The following is a 19218-nucleotide window of genomic DNA, read 5'->3' as shown; positions in this document are numbered from 1 at the left end:
TGATACTGGTATGATACTGACCATGATACTGACCATGATACTGACATGATACTGACCATGATACTGACATGATACTGGTATGATACTGACCATGATACTGACATGATACTGACCATGATACTGACATGATACTGACCATGATACTGACATGATACTGACCATGATACATGTCATGATACTGACCATGATACTGGTATGATACTAACCATGATACTGGTATGATACTGACCATGAAACTGGTATGATACCGACCATGATACTGACATGATACTGACCATGATACTGACATGATACTGACCATGATACTGGTATGATACTGACCATGATACTGACATGATACTGACCATGATACTGGTATGATACTGACCATGATACTGACATGATACTGACATGATACTGACCATGATACTGGTATGATACTGACCATGATACTGACATGATACTGACCATGATACTGACATGATACTGACCATGATACTGGTATGATACTGACCATGATACTGTCATGATACTGACCATGATACTGACATGATACTGACCATGATACTGACCATGATACTGACCGTGATACTGACCATGATACTGACATGATACTGACCATGATACTGACCATGATACCGACGGCTATTTCCTCTATTTTAGGACATCTATAATGACATGCCTTAAATCGGGACACCAGGTTGAAAGTGGTTAAAAAGCTACCACTTCAATTCCTCTGTGACTGAGTGTAAGGATGTATGTGAAGTGTGATCTCACCTACATAATCTTCATCCAAGACTCAGACCATCTGTGTCTGACAAAGATTGTCTGAAGAGGCGCAACGGCTCATTATGGCCCAAGTTGCAAGTTGAGCTGGCTTTGTGAACAAAAGCAGAAAGCTCAATGGTACTAGACTACTAGAGAAGTCGATGGCTGCAGTGTTGAGAATTTTAAATGGGACATTCTGAGTGAAAGCTTGGTTCTTTTTTGTACTTGAACAGATCAATCAAAAAAGTTGTTGGAATCAACTTGTGTTGAGGTAAACTGCAGATTTTCTTTAATCAAGACATGGTGGTTGGCACACATTTCTTTATGTACAATAATGTACATTCACAACAGAAATCCCAAAATGTATGGCAGGATTGTCAAACACAACAGCGATGAGATTCGTTTTTTTTTATTATTATACAATAAGGTGAACCAAATACAGTTGTAAGTGCTTAGTTATGACAGTACATCAACCCATGCTATTCAGTTATATTCAGCTTTACAACATGAGTAGCCATGTATTGTACCCATTTGTGCTTTCCTCGTATAGCGTTTGATTCCTCATGAACAGCCTTCCAGGATCATTAAAGGTGACATAATGGGGGATAGTATATTAATTGCGTCGTGCATTGATTGCCTATTTGATTGTTCCTGGCTGTTATGCCATGAGCTTATAGTTTACTTGTCAGACAAATGACAACTTCAAACAGCCCAATGAACCTCCTAATCATATCAGATAGGCCTATCTTCATTTTGTTGAGCAGCACCGGAACTGCTCATTGTCATAAGGCAGGCGTTTTGCTCATCGATCCTCATTCTTAGTAACCTGACTCCGCCAGATGGTGGCAGCAGTGCGTACCGCCCTAGTAGGGCGGTATATGCAGTATACGCACTACTGCCACCATCTGGCGGAGTCAGGTTACATTCTGAGTCCAATTGTTCAGACTTCAAACGGATGACAGCATCTTGTTTCTAGTATGTCTCTAGTACATACGCTCACTCAAAACAGTGTGCGTGAAACGTCACGGTAAGACATGTAAATATCAGTAAGAGAAAAGTCCCTTTTCACTGTATGTTCACCCCTCGTCATTCAGTAGTCAAATCACAGTTCACAAAATGCTGGGTTTACAGAGCTCCAGTGTAAACAACACGATATCGGCTAAGTATAGAAATGAGAAACTGCTCTGGCATCTGGAGAACGCACGCACGCACGCACGCACGCACGCACGCACGCACGCACGCACGCACACACACACACACACACACACACACACACACACACACACACACACACACACACACACACACACACACACACACACACACACACACACACACACACACACACACACACACACACACACACACACACACACACACGTGCGCTCACAGTCGCACGCAAGCACACACAAGCTGCGAGTGTCTCACATTAAATGGGAAAAGTACAGATCTTGCCACCCTTGCTGTATACACTCATAAACATTTAGAAAGAAAATCCCTTCATTGGGGAAGACTGAAAAAACAACGCTGCGGGGAGATGTGGGGGAGTGTACAACAAAAGCGTTGACCTTGCATGTGTAAACACACACACACGCACACGACGAGATACACATCCACGGTTTCATGCATTCATCTGTGTGATCTGGGAGCTCGTAATGAACCTTCACAAGGGCATACACCACAGGGCAGAATGTGTATACAGAGTCGTGCTCCCTCCCTTCCCCCACACCCAAAAAAAGAAAGAAAACAACATAGCCTTCAAAAGAAGAAAACAAAGTACAGCAACATTTTATAAATGGGATCACAACTTCAAATCCCCGCTCCGGCTAGAGGTTGCCGCGGTGTGTTCAGCCATGGACGTGCTGGCCATTGGGAAAAGCGGGACAACTCCCGAACGGCCTTCGTTCCATTTTTGGGGGCTGGGTGGCCAACAAAGTAAATCGTCACTGTCGGGCAGAAACCTCATATCTCCAAGTTTCAAATTTGTACATGTTTTCGCAAAGCAAAGCCCTGCTTCATCATACAAGGCCGTCGCACAAAAGTAGTGAAAACAACGCCTCGCGGTGCGAGGCGTTGTGTGCTTGTAGATCGTCTGTTTTCACTAGTTTAAATAATTCTTAAAATGATAAATACAAAATATACAAGGTTTCCACCCGACAACAACGAAATATAACTCATGTAATTGGCCCACTGGCTTGTCACTTATCATGATCTGAAATGGCTATAGAGAGAGATCTCTCTCTCTATAGCACGCAATGAGGGCCTCTCCAACTCTTTTTCCCGGGCTGAATCAGGGGCCCAGCATGTCCCTGTGTTCAGCACAGATCTTACAGGTACCTATGTGACATGTAGCAGTCGCTGCAGTGTCAACTCCCATCCCTTTTCTCCCCCTTGAAGGGATCATCAGTCATCTTGCAATCTTTTCATGGGTACACAAATGTTTTTTTTTTCTTCAGCATTTCAATACCCGTTGTGCTTGAAATGCTAACAGGTCAGCCGAGTAACACCTCTCGATTCCTCAAACATGAAATAAAAAAAAAGCTATGTTAAGAAGTTTTATATTCACATGCCCCTAACTTTGCACCTCGGAAAAAAATGCACGTTTCAAGGCAGACCGCGAACTGAAACGAAAAGGTCGACGGCGTCCGATGGGTGTTTTCACCGATGTTTTACGCTGTGTGAGTCGATAAAGCAGACAAATGATTGTCATGGTTATTCTTTTTATTCTTTTCACTGTGGCAATCATGAGAATGATGTGGCATTTTGCTTCCATTTGTCTCATCAGGAACTCACTGTGTCGGTTCTCCCACGCCAGCCATAAAGAGCAGGTTCATCGCGAAGTCGCAAAAAAAAGGTTCCCATCAACAAACCACTGAAAACGACACCGGCGGAACGCCGTATATACGAAAACACAATCTCAAGTTTTTCGGTTCATTGAGAACGTCCCCCTTGGAAAGAATTCCCGCCGGCCATACCGTTCGTTCTCCGATCTCTCGGGCCTCCTCGACGGCGACGACGACGACCCGTACCGGTTAGACGTGGGTCTGCATGCGTTTCTGCAGAGGCCTGGTGAGGTCCGAGTTCTGGGAGGACGACTGGGAGTAGTGGGAGGACGAGGAGGCCGAGGTCTTGCTGTCCTTGTCGAACTGCACGTAGCCGTCCTGCTTGCCGCCGTAGCTGCTGGCGCTGCTGTCGCACTGCGTGTCGACGAAGGAGCCGGAGTCGCTCAGCGAGCTCCGCTGGAATTCGCGCTCGCACAGCTCGATGGAGCTGCTGCCCATGCCCAGCACGAAGCGCTGGCTGTAGTCGTACAGGCGGTTGGGGCCGGCGCCCAGCGTGTTGTAGATGTTGGTGAAGGACATGCCGGTGGGGACCCGGTGCTTGCCTATGGTCATGGTGCCGCTGATGGGGGGGCTCCGCACCACGTCGGGGGGCTGCTGGCTGGCCGCCAGCGACATGGCGGTCGGGGTGGCGTGGTGCTCGTTGAAGGTGTTCACGCTGTAGTAGCCGTTGGTGGGGTCCTGTAGGCGGCCCGAGCCGAAGACATGCAGAGCAAAAAGAAAATATCAGCCGTGTTATTAAGCGATTCAAGCCTGAGCGCAAATCAAGTCAAGTTAGATTTGAACCGCTTTAACCATGGTTTATCTATTGAAAAAAAGCAGATATACGCCTTATTCACGGCCCGCCCACTCAGCAAATTTCTCAGCATCCCCCGGGTGCTGACATCAATTTAGAAGGGGAAACTATAACAGAAATAGCTGGACTTAAAGCCAACAAATCATTATTTTGAACGGTAAAGCAAATTATAATGCTTTGTGCCTTTTACTATCTTGTGTTCTTGATCATGCTAGCCGTATTTTATTCTTTACTATTCGGAAATTGCATTAATTTTGCGATTTCTGTGTTAACTCTATAGGCTATAGTAGGATTTTCCCCTTCAAAATGTGACTTCAGCACCCGGGGGATGCTGAGTGGGCGGGCCGTGAATAAGGCTAATTATAGATTTGCGATTTTTGAAAAATATTGAACATTTGTGCAATTCTTCTAAATCCTTCTTCTTCTAATCTAAATCAATGATTCTCAAACCTTTTCATGTCAAGGACCCCCAAAATTACATGCATTTGGCCGCAGACCCCGTCTCAAAATATGTTGTTCCAGGGACCACCCAGAAGCAGATATTTGAGTTACAAATGTTCGCTTTTAAAAATATATATTCAAAAATAGCAGCGCGGCACTCGGTGCCACGCTGTGAGCTTGTATATCTGCTATTTTTCAATAGTTAAAGCATTAAATAAGTCTAGGCCTAAATGGGTTAATGAAAGAAGTGGCTCGGATGCAGATATGGTTGATGAAGAGGAGCTGCCCTCGAGAGCTCCGTTTGTTGTGCCTCGACAGTAAACAATTACACGTTTAGTAATTACAAACTATGGTTTATATGAAGTGTTAACAGTGACACAAACACAACCGGTGCCCCGAAGACATGGAAATGTAAAACAGAAACTGCGGGTTTTTCTCATCTATTCGTACAGTTGCTTTCTCCCTCGAAGGTCAAAAGCAAAGCTGTTCATTAAAACGGAATGATTAACACAGAAAAATAATAAGACACTTTTTGCCACGAGAAATAACATGTTTTGCCGCCGTCTCGCTGAAATGTAGTTTCTCCGTTTTATTAAATGCCTCCGACATCCATCACAGATTGCATGGTCTACCTTTATGCAGTTGTATGTTATCGTGTGCATTTACATTTTTTCATGAAATATCACAGCCAAAACTCTGGAAGCAATAAGCACATCATCTGTAGTCATAATTTCATTCCGTGTCAAAGTTTTATACCCCCAATTTGGTTGTGCAAAAACATTAAGGAAAGATATTACTTATTTATGGGTTAGAGAGCCCGAGATGGCAACCTTTTCCATCTGGTAAATAAGACTTCCATTAGCGCCAAACCCATATGCAGGAAATTAGACGGCTTTGAGACGCACGCCTCCGCAGTTCTACTGGGAACAAACAATCTGCCTGTGAACATCCAATCACCAGGCCTTGATTCAATACCCATGTTTTTCTTTTAACTCTAATGCTGGCTTCTTAAGTATAATAAACAGTGATTAGTGGGAGCGTTGTCTATTCATAGCGAACAATGGCAGCCAAACATAAATGGCTTCCCTCATCAGAGGGAAGCTGAAAGCTGCCCACTTCCACATCAGAGATTGCCTCTCTTTGACTGGTTGAATAGTCAACAATGTCTGAAGCTGTAATTGCCATCGCTCTCATAATTGCACCTCTATCATTCCCTGAGGAAAACTTAAAAAATAAAAAATAAAATAAAAAGGTAAATCAACAAAAAACAAAGCTGCAAGTATAATTTCCTTTCTCAATATTTTGAGCATTCCACTTCAATACTGTTATTTAAAGCCTTGATTAAGTCTTCAAACTTCACCATCAGCTGAGCTGCCTGTGTCACAAATTAACTAAATGCAGTTACATTAAGATTGTTCTTTCTGAAATGTAAATGTCTAGCGTGCCGCTCACAGGCTCCTATACGCATCCATTGTCTTATTTTGAAGGCCAGAAGTCCATTGCGTAAACACTTCCGGGTTGACGTCATGACGTCATTCAACGGGAGCGGTCGTCATCCCATGCCGATCCTAAAATGGCCGATCGATGCCTTTGTTATTATGTTTTTGTAGCGAGAATCTAATGCCATCCTTGGCTTTAAAAGTGTTGTTTGGAGATAATGGACATTAAAGATGAGATCGGCCGTCGGCCTCCATGTTATGGGATTACTATTTTGTGCACGTGGATCCGTGATGATGATGAATCGGCGAGGCAGATCGTGCCCAGACCTTCCGCCGGTTTATAGGGTAAGAACGCCAGCGTTACTCTATATACAGTATTTTTCGCGAGTATACTCGGGATCGGCACTCTAAATACTTGAGTATTTTTCACGAGTATACTCGGGATCGGCTAGAAATGAGTTAAATAAACAACAGCAAAGATTGTGCAGTGTGTTTGGACAGCTTGAGCCAGAAAAGTGTTAACCATTTGAATCTAAACAGCAACATGAAAGAAATGTGGCCTGAGATATAGAACACAAATTATTCCGCTAATTAATAATAAATATCCATAATGAGACAGAGCATTATTGGCATTGGTCCAAGTAAGAATGGGAACGCATTCAGATTCCTCTCGGGTTGAGATGTAAATACATTTAAGTAACCTTAGTGACCTTGGCTGAGTGCGTCGATAACGTTAAGAGGGATATTTGCCAGTGGGAATTTCTACATCTAATCTATGTTGGCCATAAGGTGTGACCTGCGATGATAAGACACAAGAGTCTGAGGCAGAAATTGTAATTGGTTTTTAGCTAAATTGTGTAAAGCAGCTAGTGTTTCTCGCACTTTCAAATGTCAAGGTCTCCCCTTAACTCTGACAGTGTACAAATAGAGCCAAATGAACCCGTTAGGGTTCATTTGGTTACAGGGGCGTCAATTGGGTATGGCAGGGGTATGCAGCTGCCATACCCTGGGTCCAGGGGGGGAAAATAAGTTACTTTTAAATATAAATCCATGAATGTCTCTTTGTCTATCTGTGCTGGTTATTATGTTGTTAAATTACAGTAAAATAACTACAAATGCAATTCTTAACAAAATGGTCACTATGTATGGCATGTATGTATGTCTTGCGACACCAGTCATGTTGCCATACCTTAGCTTTTTCTGAACTGACGCTGACGCCACTGTTTGGTTCTATTTGTACACTGTCAGAGTTACAGACTTGTATGGGTCAATTAAGACCGCCTTAACTCATTCCCTGCCAGGCCCGATAGTCCCGAGATTATTCCAATGTCTTTCCCCGCCAGGCCCGATAGTCCCGAGAATTTAAAAAAAAAAAAAAAAAAAAATTCAAATTTTTTTTTTGAAAATGGAGTAGGCATGATAGCAATCGCGAAATTGCAAGTTTAACCCCCATAGCAACCCCATCTTTCAAGCATGGCAGCCATTTTGGCAGCCATCTTTGTTAAACATAGTGGCTGTTATCTCATGAATGCCTGAACGGATTTCCATTCGGATTTTTTTGTTTGAAAGCTGTGAGCAATGTGGACACACGTGGTGCATTATCTAGGCATGGGTGTGCATGATCCGTGCACACCCAATTACATGGAAGTCTATGGAGACGAATGGCAGGTGGGAGTACGGAGGTATGTTAAAATGGCGGTCAATGTGTTAAAGGGACCACAACATTCTTTTAAAAATATATATTTTATATAAATATTGGTCCATAATACGGTTTTATACAGGTTTTCGCCTAAACAACCACTCAGATATAGAAATGTCATGTTCTATCTGTCTCTTATTCCAATACCAAAATGCCCTTTGTTGGCAATGGGGCATGTCCTTGGGCTAAAATTGGAACGATACAGAGAAGATACCATGGCACCATGCTAATCTTCTCTTCATCGTTCCAAATTTAGCATGGCACCATGCTAATCTTCACTGTATTGTTCCAATTTTAGCAGCACTTTACCTCATGGTTCCACCTCATATATAATAGTGTCAATGGAATATAGCCTCCCAAAAAGTACCGCCCCCTTCTCGAGGGGGCCCAATAGGAAATGAGCCCCCTGTGACATAGAATGGGGCCGATTTTAAAAGCGTACCGTTCAGACACGCCCATTCAGAAAATCACTGAAATGAAAGGCGAGGCTTAGAGTTAATGAATAGTTGTTGTTTTTTTTTTAGCTTGAAGAGACACTGGGATTCTGGGAAGACCAAGAAACAAGAACAAAAATGAAAAATGTGAAATTCATGGTGTAGTCCCAGGAATCCACTTTGAGAACCACTGGTGTAAAGTAACTAACTAACATTTACTCAAGTACTGTTGGCCTACTTAAGTATAATGTTGTAGGGTTGACTTCTACTCCACTACATCTCAGCCAAATGAGATGGTGTGTGTGAGCGTATAGATTGGCGGAGAACATTATTTGGTGTAGAGGGGGGGAAACATGAGGTGGGCCTAGCACAGAGCTCTGCGGTACACCGGTCAGCTCAGTGCATGAGAGTTGGTGTTTAAACTACAATGACCCTGAGGATGCTAGAGAGACCGTGGGTGGAGGATGGAGAACTGGAGTGCGACGCTTGGCATCAACTCAAAAAGGCTCTGCAATGATACTCAGTGGAAAATCAATATCTTATTATGGATCACTATTAAGGAGAGATGTTTCATAAATAGGTAGACAGGCATGGAAGGATTCAGTTACTGAAGAGCACATCCAGATCCGTGATTGGGACCGCTGTGTGGCTATACAGTGGTGTCGCACCAAATTCTGGGCCCTGGGTACAAGGAACGCCTTATTATGTATTCTTTTGTGCTTTAACCATTGCACTCAGTGCCGCGCTGTGAGCTTGTATATCTGCTATTTTTGAAATATCTTGAAACTGTCTTTTAATATTTCAAATTCTTCTAAGGTTTTTTTTTTTTCTTTTTTTTGAAAAACACAAGTGTTTCGAATGAAACACCCGTTTGTTAAGTTCTGGAGGGAAGCATTCCCTCTCGGTGGCGTGCTGTGAGCTTGTATATCTACTATTTTTCAATAGCTATAGTTTAAAATAATTAAGGCCCCTCCACCTTGGTCACTCAGTCCCACTTTTCCCCCCCTTGTGACGCCCCTGGTGGCTCTAGGCGTGGCAGCTCCAGCCATGAAATGGCTCCTTTTCTCGCGGATGACAACGACAACCGATTTCTATTGTGTGTAGGGGGGGGGGGGGGGGGGGGGGGGGGGGGATAAATAAAACAAATAATAACTTTTAAAATTGACAGCTTGTTGATTAGAAAAAATAATAATAATAATAGGACTGTGACAAGAAATGATATAAGTAAACAGGTGGTCCACAACCTGCACGAACAACAAACGGGTGGGGAATGCAGAATAGGATCTGTTGAAAACAACTCATCAGCCGGGGTCACGCTTGGGTTGAGCCATTCTGGTAGCTAATAAACCGGGCCTGGATGCAGGGGTGTCACAAGGGGGGGGGGGGGGGGGCGGGGGAGTGGGACTGAGTTACTAGGGCCCAAGGTGGAGGGGCCCTTGTAACTTTAGCTATTGAAAAATAGCAGATCTACAAGCTCACAGCGCGCTTTTGAAAAGTCGTGAAAATGTGTGCAAATCTTTGAATATATGTATTTTTTAAGCAAACATTTGTAACTCAAATGTTGCTTCTGGGGGGTAAGCATTTTGAGATGGGGGTCTGTGGCCAAATACATATCATCTTGGGGGTCCTTGACATGAAAAGGTTTGAGCACCACTGACATGGAAACATAAGTTTCTTGCACACATTTTCACGATTTTTCTAAAATAGCAGATCTACAAGCTCGCAGCGCGGCACTCGGTGCCGCGCTGTGAGCTTGTATATCGGCTATTTTTCAATAGTTAACATTCATGGGGGGGCCCGCAGTGAATCCTTGTACCCAGGGCCCAGAATTTGGTGTGACGCCCCTGCCTGGATGTATCTCTGTGACAATGTAGACGTGGCTCCCCCCGTAAAGCTGGCTACGGCTTGGGTCTCCTCTACAGCTGTGTTACTGTATGGCATACTATGGCTGAATAAATCACCACAATGAAGGCCTGAGCTGATGATTTAAGCCACCTTTAAATCATCATCATGCTCCTGCTACAGAGCTGATAGAGAAGTACAGACATGAATAATTGTAATGGCTCTTTCCTCCCAACTAATTCCCATTGTAATTACTGTCAAAAAGGACATTAATAGGGAGAAACAACCATTTTGTCACTGTCGGGCAGCCGATATACCGCGAGGCGTTGTGTGCTTGTAGATCGGCTGTTTTCACTAGTTTAGTTCATTTTTAAAATGACGAATGCAAAACGAACGGTCTTGGACATACAAGGTTTCCACCCGCCAACGACGATTTGTTTCATTCTTTTTTTTTTTATCAATCCAATGTGCAGGTCTCACGTTGCAGCCCAAAGACAATTAAAATGAGAGATTTTGTCGTGTCTCACGTAACTATTTCATGTAACACTGGCCCATTATTACTGATATATTTTAATATAAATTTGTGGTTAATAATGTGCGTGCCTCAAGAGCTCATGCAACACTATTTCACCATTACACGTGATCAGATTGCTGCTAAACATTGGGCTAACACCAGTGAAACATCACAGCTGTGAACTAACAAAGCAGCCCAATAAATGACCACAAATGTCTTCATTCCCCACGTAAAGAATTACAGTGTGTCTACACAACACTGTGTCTTCTCATAAACATAAATTATCGCTCCACAGTATTACATTTCCGACTATGTGGTGGTGGCAGTGTTGATTTCGTCAACTAAAACTATGAAGATTGTTTCACTGACGAAAACTAAATAAAAACCAAGCTGTGATGACTAAAACTAAGGCTAAATATATTGACAATTTCGTCAACAAAATAATAACTAGACTAAAACGTTAGGGACAGGGGCGCTGGAAGTGGGGTGCTGAGGGAGCTGCAGCTCCCCTGGTGGTGGGGAGGAGAAAAATACATTTTTCGATTGAAAAAAATATATAGGCCTATATATATGCACACACAGAGCTAATTTAAATTTGACTTCAGAAGGGAAGTCAAATTTAAATTTTGTTTTAAAATAAATCCCTCTTTGATGGCACACCAAAGTCTATTTATTTGAGAACTAGAAACTGTCTGTAGGCTCATTGTTGCAAACTAACACCGTTGTATATGGGGAATAAAAAACAGTAGAAAACTGTTACAAAAATAATACCCGATTTTGTAGTGTGTGCGTGTGTGTTGCACTATGTGCTAAAATAACTAGTAACTATACAGCTCCTTGTTACATCGTTGTGCGGGAAATAAGCACCCGAAACTGCAATAAAAATAACCCAAAACCGGATAAAAAACTTGAATTTTCGGCGCGCGGCCAAAGGCCGCACGCATGAATTCCTCCAAGCTCAGCTCCCCTTGGGATTTGGGAGTTCTAGCGCCCCTGGTTAGGGAGGGACTAGTGGAGGAGAAAGTAATTTGGTTGCTCTTAGGTGTTGAGTGCTGAAAATAACAGATCTACAAGCTCACAACGCGTCGTGCTTAGACGCATTTTTCACCACACAACCAAGTGTAAAATCAGTCATTACGATGCCATCAAGGCCTGACAAAATACATTTCAGTTGACTAAATCAACTGTAGATTTAGTCGCCTAAAATCTTATGATATTTAGTCAACTAAAATTAGACTAAAACTAATACTTGACTAAATTATGACTAAAACTAAATGACATTTTTATTGAAAAGACTACTAAAACTAAATCAAAATTTGCTGTCAAAAACAACACTGGTGTCTACACAACACCATGTCTTCTCGTAAAACATAAATTATCGCTCCACAGTATTACGTATCCGACTATGTGGCGGCGGTCCTCAAGAGAGGCGCTGCGATGTGAGCGAAGCGTGGCAGTACTGTCAGCTGTGTGCAGGGGTGTCGCACCAAATTCTGGGCCCTGGGTACAAGGATTCACTGTGGGGCCCCCCATGAATGCTTTAACTATTGAAAAATAGCAGATCTACAAGCTCGCAGCGCGGCACCGAGTGCCGCACTGCAAGCTTGTAGATCTGCTATTTTTGAAGTTTTTGAAGTCTTTGAATATTTCAAATCCTTCTAAGGTTTTTTGAAAAACCTATGTTTCTATGTCAGTGGCGCTCAAACCTTTTCATGTGAAGGACCCCCAAAATGATATGTATTTGGTCACGGACCCCCATCTCAAAATATTTAGTTCCAGGGACCCCCATAAGCAAAATTTTAGTGACAAATGTTCGCCTAAAAATACATATATTCAAGATTTGCACACATTTTCGTCGTTTCAAAGATTTACAAGCTCGCAGCGCGGCACTCGGTGCCGCGCTGTGAGCTTGTATATCTGCTATTTTTCAATAGCTAAAGTATAAAATAATGAAGGCCCCTCCACCTTGGGCCCTAGTAACTCAGTCCCACTTTTCCCCCCCTTGTGACACCCCTGGCTGTGTGTGTGTTAGTACTACAGTGCACAGTGCGTGCTTCTAGACGCTCCCTCAAGGCTGCCGTTCCTTCGTGCACACAGCCTTGAGATGCATGCTGAAGCAGATGCTGCGGCGTGACGCTTCACTCTCGCAAATGACAAGGAAGATGCTCGCTCTGAGTCTGTTCTTCACCATCTCCTTCTGTCCCGTCCCATCCCATCCCCCCCCTCCCCTCCCCTCCACTCCCCAGTGGTGGAAAGTACTGAGTACTTTTACTTAAAGGGGCACTCCACCACTTTTCAACCTATGTTCATACAATTGATCCTCACTCAAAAATAGCTTTTCTTTTCTTTTCTTTTTTTTTTTTTTTCAGAGGAGGGCTGTGGGCAGGTCAGAAACCCATAGTCTTGTGACATCATCGATTGCCAATCCAGCTTATAGAAACTGCAGGCTTTCTATTCCTGAAAAGTTGCAATTTTAAAGTGGAAGCCATTGTTCTCGCGATAATAAAAATCTTTTTTTTTTTTCAAAAATATTGATACATTTTTTTTTTTGGAAAATGATGATGTCACAAGACTATGGATTCTGAACTTCCCACAGCTCTCCTAGGAGACTTGGACTAAGTAGAAAAAAATTGTGATATTTTATCATGACCATTAGTGAGGACCTATTATATGAAGACAGGTTGAAAAGTGGTGAACTACTCCTTTAAGTACTCTTAATTTGAGGTATTTGTACTTTACTTCAGTATTTCCAATTTCCAATACTTTCACGTCTACTCCACTACATCTCGGATCCAAATATTGCACTTTTTACTCCACTGCATTTATTCGAAAATGTTACTTACTAGTTCCTTTGCAGATATGAACTATAATATTATAAAACATACATAAACCACTTTGGCCCAATTTTATACCTATAGGCTGTTTGAAAATAGCCAATCTACAAGCTCACGGTGTGTCGCGTCGCGACGTGTTGTGAGCTTGTAGATCTGCCATTTTCAAACATTTTGTAATTTTACTTTTGGTACTATAAGTGCATTTTGATGCCAACACTTTCATACTTTTACTCAAGTACATTTTGAATTCCGGACTATTAGGGTGCACAACTGCACACACACACCAAAATATGGTCGCCAGCAGATCAACTATTTTTGTGCGCGGCAGACTAAAAACGCAGCGAGCGCATTCTGTCCCAAAGACGACAACGCGCCTGTCAGTCACTTCCTCTCTCATATCGTCACTGTCGGGCAGAAACCTCGTATCTCCAAGTTTCAAATTTGTACATTTGTTCGCAAAGTAAAGCACTACTTCATCATACAAGGCCATCGCACAAAAGTAGTGAAAACAGCAGATCTACAAGCACACAACGCCTCGCACCGCGAGGCGTTGTGTGCTTGTAGATCTGCTGTTTTCACTAGTTTAAATCATTTTTAAAATGATAAATACAAAACAAACGGCTTTGGACATCCAAGGTTTCCACCCGACAATGACGATATGTATTTTGGTGTGTGTGCGCCCTTACTTGTAACAAGAGTATGGCTATATTGCAGTATTGAAACTTTTACTTAACACTTATGTTGCAATGATTTTTTCTCTTCAATGTCTCGCGTTGCCATGGTTACCATAGACTTCCATGTAATTGTGCAATTGTGTAAAAAGTGCACGCCCATGCCTAGATGATGCACCACGTGTGTAGATGCTGTTCACAGCTTTCAAACAAAAAAATCCGCTTGGAAATCCGTTCAGGCATTCATGATTTATGGGCCATTATGTTTTCTTCAGATGTAAACAAACATGGCTGCCATGTTTGAAAGAATGGGTTGGTATGGGGGTTAAACATGCAATTTCGCGATCGCGATCATGCCTAATACATTTCTGGAGGTCCAAAAATGTTTTTGAATTTTTTTTTTTTTTTTTCAAAAACGGCCTAAACTCGGGAAACTCGGGGTTGGCACAGTGTTGGTATCAATACAAACTCGGGAAACTCGGGGTTGGCACCAGATGTAAAACATTTGAGTACTTTTTCCACCCCTGCCTCTCCTCTCCTCTCCTCTCCTCTCCTCTCCTCTCCTCTCCTCTCCTCTCCTCTCCTCTCCTCTCCTCTCCTCTCCTCTCCTCTCCTCTCCTCTCCTCTCACCTTGATGTGCTGGAACTCCTTCTCCTCCTCCTGTAGAACCTCCAGCTGCTTCAACACAGGCTCCTGCTGGAACTCGCCGCGATCAATCTGGATCACACAGCAAAACTTTAATCAGGGCTTTTGGAAACGTAATAGTGTTTAGATCTTTTTTTTTTTCTTTTTTTGTGAAACAGTCTCTTGGGCCGGGTAGAGTGTGTAGCTGCCAGAGACAGAGAGAGAGAGAGAGAGAGAGCGAAAACACTTGGGGATAATGTTTTTTTCTTTTTCTTTTTTTCTTTTTTTGCTTTCTCAAACATCTGTGTGAAGTGCGGATGACAGATAGTGGCGACAGGGCGTCGCATTGCGTTCAATCACCATCATCTGCTTCATGGCGGCGTGCTCCTCCGTCTCGCGCGCCGCCGCCGCCGCGCTGTGGTCCTTGTGCACGATCTCCACACGGATGTCGTTCTTGGCGGAGGCCACTCCTTTGAGATCTGGACCGGAGAGAGAGAGAGAGAGAGAGAGAGAGAGAGAGAGAGAGAGAGGAGAGAGAGAGAGAGAGAGAGAGAGAGAGAGAGAGAGAGAGAGAGAGAGAGAGAGAGAGAGAGATGGGGCTCATTAGCCAGTGGTGTAAAGTAACTAATTACATTTACTCGAGTAGAGTACTTAAAGGAGCAGGGACGTGCTGGGCCCCTGATTCAGCCCGGGAAAAAGAGTTGGAGAGGCCCTCGTTTTTTTTTTTTTTTTTCGTTTTTTTTTTCGTCGTTGTCGGGTGGAAACCTTGTACTGTATGTCCAAAACAGTTTCTGCCCCCAAAATGGACATTTTATTTAGATTTTTTTCCTAATGGCCGGCCCGGGAATGAACCGGCCCTTCGGGAGTTGTCCCGCTTTTCCCAATGACCAGCACGTCCCTGTAAAGGAGTAGTTCACCCCCAAAATGACTTTTTTTCCTATTGATTAGTCACATCATGGAGACTTGAGTTCAATATTTTTTTTAGTTTTTGTCGCATTCCTAAGACAAAATATGTATTATAGTAAATTTACCCCCATTGATTCTTGATGAGGACCCGGATGCATGGGCCTGGATGGGCATTTGTGTGAGAATCAATGGGGGTACATTTACTTGACCCTTGACCCAAAATTTACCCCCATTGATTCTGACCCAAATGCATTTGGTCGATCCCCATCCCCATCCATTTTACTGGAGTATTTCCAATTTTCAGCTCTTTTACTTAGAGGCAATTATTTGAAACCTTTAGTTACTAGTTACTTTGTAGACTTTTTTGATTACAAAACATACATTAACCACTTCAGCCCTATATACATTTCTGCCATTTGAAAATAGCCGATCTACAAGCTCACAATGCGCTGCGATGCAACGCATTGTGAGCTTGTAGATCAGCTATTTTCAAAAGATTTTTATACATTTAAAAACCTGTGAAATGGGACATTCTGCATAATGAGAAATGTCTACTTTTGGTACTTTAAGAGCATTTTGATACCAATACCTTTGTACTTTTACTCAAGTCGATTTTGAATTCCGGACTTTTGCTTGGAACATTGCAGTATTGATACTTTTACTTAAGTAAAACAATGACGTGAGAACTTTTTCCACCACTGGAGGTGGGACTCATTAGCAAGGTGTGTGACAGTGACAGACACACGGGTACCTCATCACACCAGCACCAGCTTCAAAAGCCACTGCTTTCTTCTGATCATACCACAGCTATAGTTATGATGACCCATTTAAGTTACATATGTTGTCATATGCTGGAAGCATATGAAATGAATAGTATGAGTCACAGGAAGAATACACACATTTGGAGGAAAATGGTCACATACTGTATGTACAGGATGTTCTTACAATGTACGCCTACTAGGGATGGGACGATATGAAAATGTCGTATCACGATTATTGTGACAAAAGAAATCGTGATTTATGATATTATCGCGCTAATCAAAATCCATTATCCTGTGGCGTAACATTTGCCTAGCTTGCGACGCATTGTGAGCTTGTAGATCGGCAATATTTTGGCAAAGATATTTGATAGAGAGTGACAAAAAGACTATCAAGTGTGTATATTATAAGTACCTTTTACCAATTATAGAGGGTTTAAGTGGTACCGGATATGGAGCTCGGCCAATAAAAGGTGAATTGATCCCAGTGCATGACGGAGGACGATATCACAATAAATTAAATCTGTTGTCTGAGTGTTTTTTGTCACGATAAACAATAATATTGCCTACAGTGGTGTATGTGAAGTCACTTGTATTGCGTTTGAGCAGTGGTCACACGGTCTCCTATGCGTTACTGCGTGTGTGTGTGTATGTTAGTTTGTAACTTTGTAGCGTGAGCTGCAATACTGCTGGGTGACCAGTGGCACTGTTGAGTAACACACACACACACGCGCGCGCACGCACACACGCACGCACGGCGAACCCGACCCCTCACTTCAAACTTGGTTAGATTTTTTTAGATCAGACAGACAGACAGACAGACAGACAGACAGACAGACAGACAGACAGACAGACAGACAGACAGACAGACAGTTTTGTTACTATGTGTTAAAATCAACCATACAAACCCTATTCTGGGAATATCATAATGCTGTGGGTGAGCTTGTAGATCTGCTATTTCCAAAATACATTTTTTTTCCCTCAAGTACATTGCATTGTACTGTAGTATTTCTACAATGCAGTATTGCTTCTTTTATGTGAGTACATTTTCCACCACTTATTATAGACATTTGTTGAAGATGGAAAATAAATACAGGGGGCCAAGTATAGACCCCTGGGGGACCCCGGTCATTAAGTATATAATGTAGGGGTTACATTATCTTTTGAAGGAAAACTTACAAAGACGATGCGTTGTAGACATTATCATAGCTCACCCACTGGCAAGAACCAATAGTTCTAGGAGGACAAGTCCCCCCCCCCCCGCCACAAAGTTGGCACGAAGAAGATGAAGTCTTCATTTTTAATCTTTGGAAAATGGCCATGGAAGAGGATGAGCACTTCAATGCTGTCTGGAGTGTAGTTGGATGATTTTAAGGCATTTAGACTGGGAACGCATTATTACAGAATACTTTATGCTTTACCTATAAAAAAGTAGCAGATATACAAGCTCACAGCGGCGAGCTTGTAGATCTGCTATTTTTGAAAAATCATGAAAGTCTGAATATTTTGACCCGATTCTATAAGTGTCTTCTAAAGCCTTCTAAGGTTTTTGGAAAAACCTATGTTTCTAATGTCAGTGGTGCTCAGACTTTTTCATCTCAAGGACCCCCATAATGATATGTATTTGGCCACGGACCCCCATCTCAAAATATTTAGTTCCAGGGACCTCCAGAAGCAAAATTTTAGTTACATATGTTCAAAAAATACATATATTCAAAGATTTGCACACATTTTCAAAAATAGCATATCTACAAGGTACTGTAGTACAAGCTCACAGCGCGGCACTGTGAGCTTGTATATCTGCTATTATTCAATAGTTAGAGCAGGGGTCTTCAACGTTTTCAGGCCGGGGACCCCCAAACTGATGGGGAGATGGAGCAGGGAGTCCAGGGACCCCCTACCACCTCGTAGGGTGGAGGGGTCGGGGCTACGACATATTTTTTATTTTAAACATGTACAGCGAGCATTTCTAAACATACTACTTATTAACTGAGAACCAATGTCAATAATATCAACAATCTGTCAATTGCATAGTAATCATGTATTCAAGCTATTAAAAATGGATAGAATCATGATTTATTTTTTAACATAAATGTGAAAAATGAAAAAAAAAAAAAAAAAACATTTTTTGAAATCTTTTTTTTTTTTTTTTTTTTTTAAGCAATAATTTCGCGGACCCCCTGCAGTACCTCCGCGGACCCCCTAGGGGTCGCGGACCCCCTGTTGAAGACCCCTGAGTTAGAGCATTAAAGGGCTTAAATGTGTTAATCTTTGCCAGTCTGCGTCATCCTTTATTCTATTTCACTTCATCGAGTATGATCCCTAGCAACAACAACAATCAATAACAGCAACCACTTAAACTTGTTGGCAGGCGTTCCCCCTGGGTCTATACTTGGTCCCCTTTTTTTTCACTCCACGCCAAATCTCTTCTCTGCAAATACTCGATCAACAAGCAAGCTAACCTCGGCTTGAGCTTGTAGATCAACTATTTCCGGCCGTTGTTAGCCTACATTTGCCACAATATGCCTAGAAAACGGATGCTATAGGTTTCAAGTGGTTAACCTAAGCCTAGTTTGAAATGTATCACACACCGCGCTTGTAGCTTGAAAATCAGTTCAACACACTATAGCCCCTTTTCCACTGACATGGCCCAACACCACATCACTCCACACC

General features: G+C 42.6%; 1 pseudogene across 1 annotated transcript in view; it reads right to left on the bottom strand.

The window, feature by feature from the left end:
• Window positions 1-3779: 3779 nt before the first annotated feature.
• The window catches only part of LOC308304623 (kin of IRRE-like protein 3), a 171280-nt pseudogene continuing 155841 nt past the window's right edge, over window positions 3780-19218 (bottom strand). Inside the window, exons 14-16 of the transcript in view lie at window positions 15242-15360; window positions 14888-14974; window positions 3780-4268 (exon numbers count right to left, since the gene is read on the bottom strand). The product of the transcript in view is annotated as a kin of IRRE-like protein 3 (transcript). The remainder of the gene's footprint in view (window positions 4269-14887; window positions 14975-15241; window positions 15361-19218) is intronic.

The sequence above is a fragment of the Nannobrachium achirus genome (assembly GCF_963921795.1).
Source record: "Nannobrachium achirus genome assembly, chromosome: 19".
In the NCBI taxonomy this organism is placed as follows: Eukaryota; Metazoa; Chordata; class Actinopteri; order Myctophiformes; family Myctophidae; genus Nannobrachium; species Nannobrachium achirus.
Note: the sequence above shows the minus strand (reverse complement) of the source record. Positions and strands in the feature narration are given on the sequence as shown.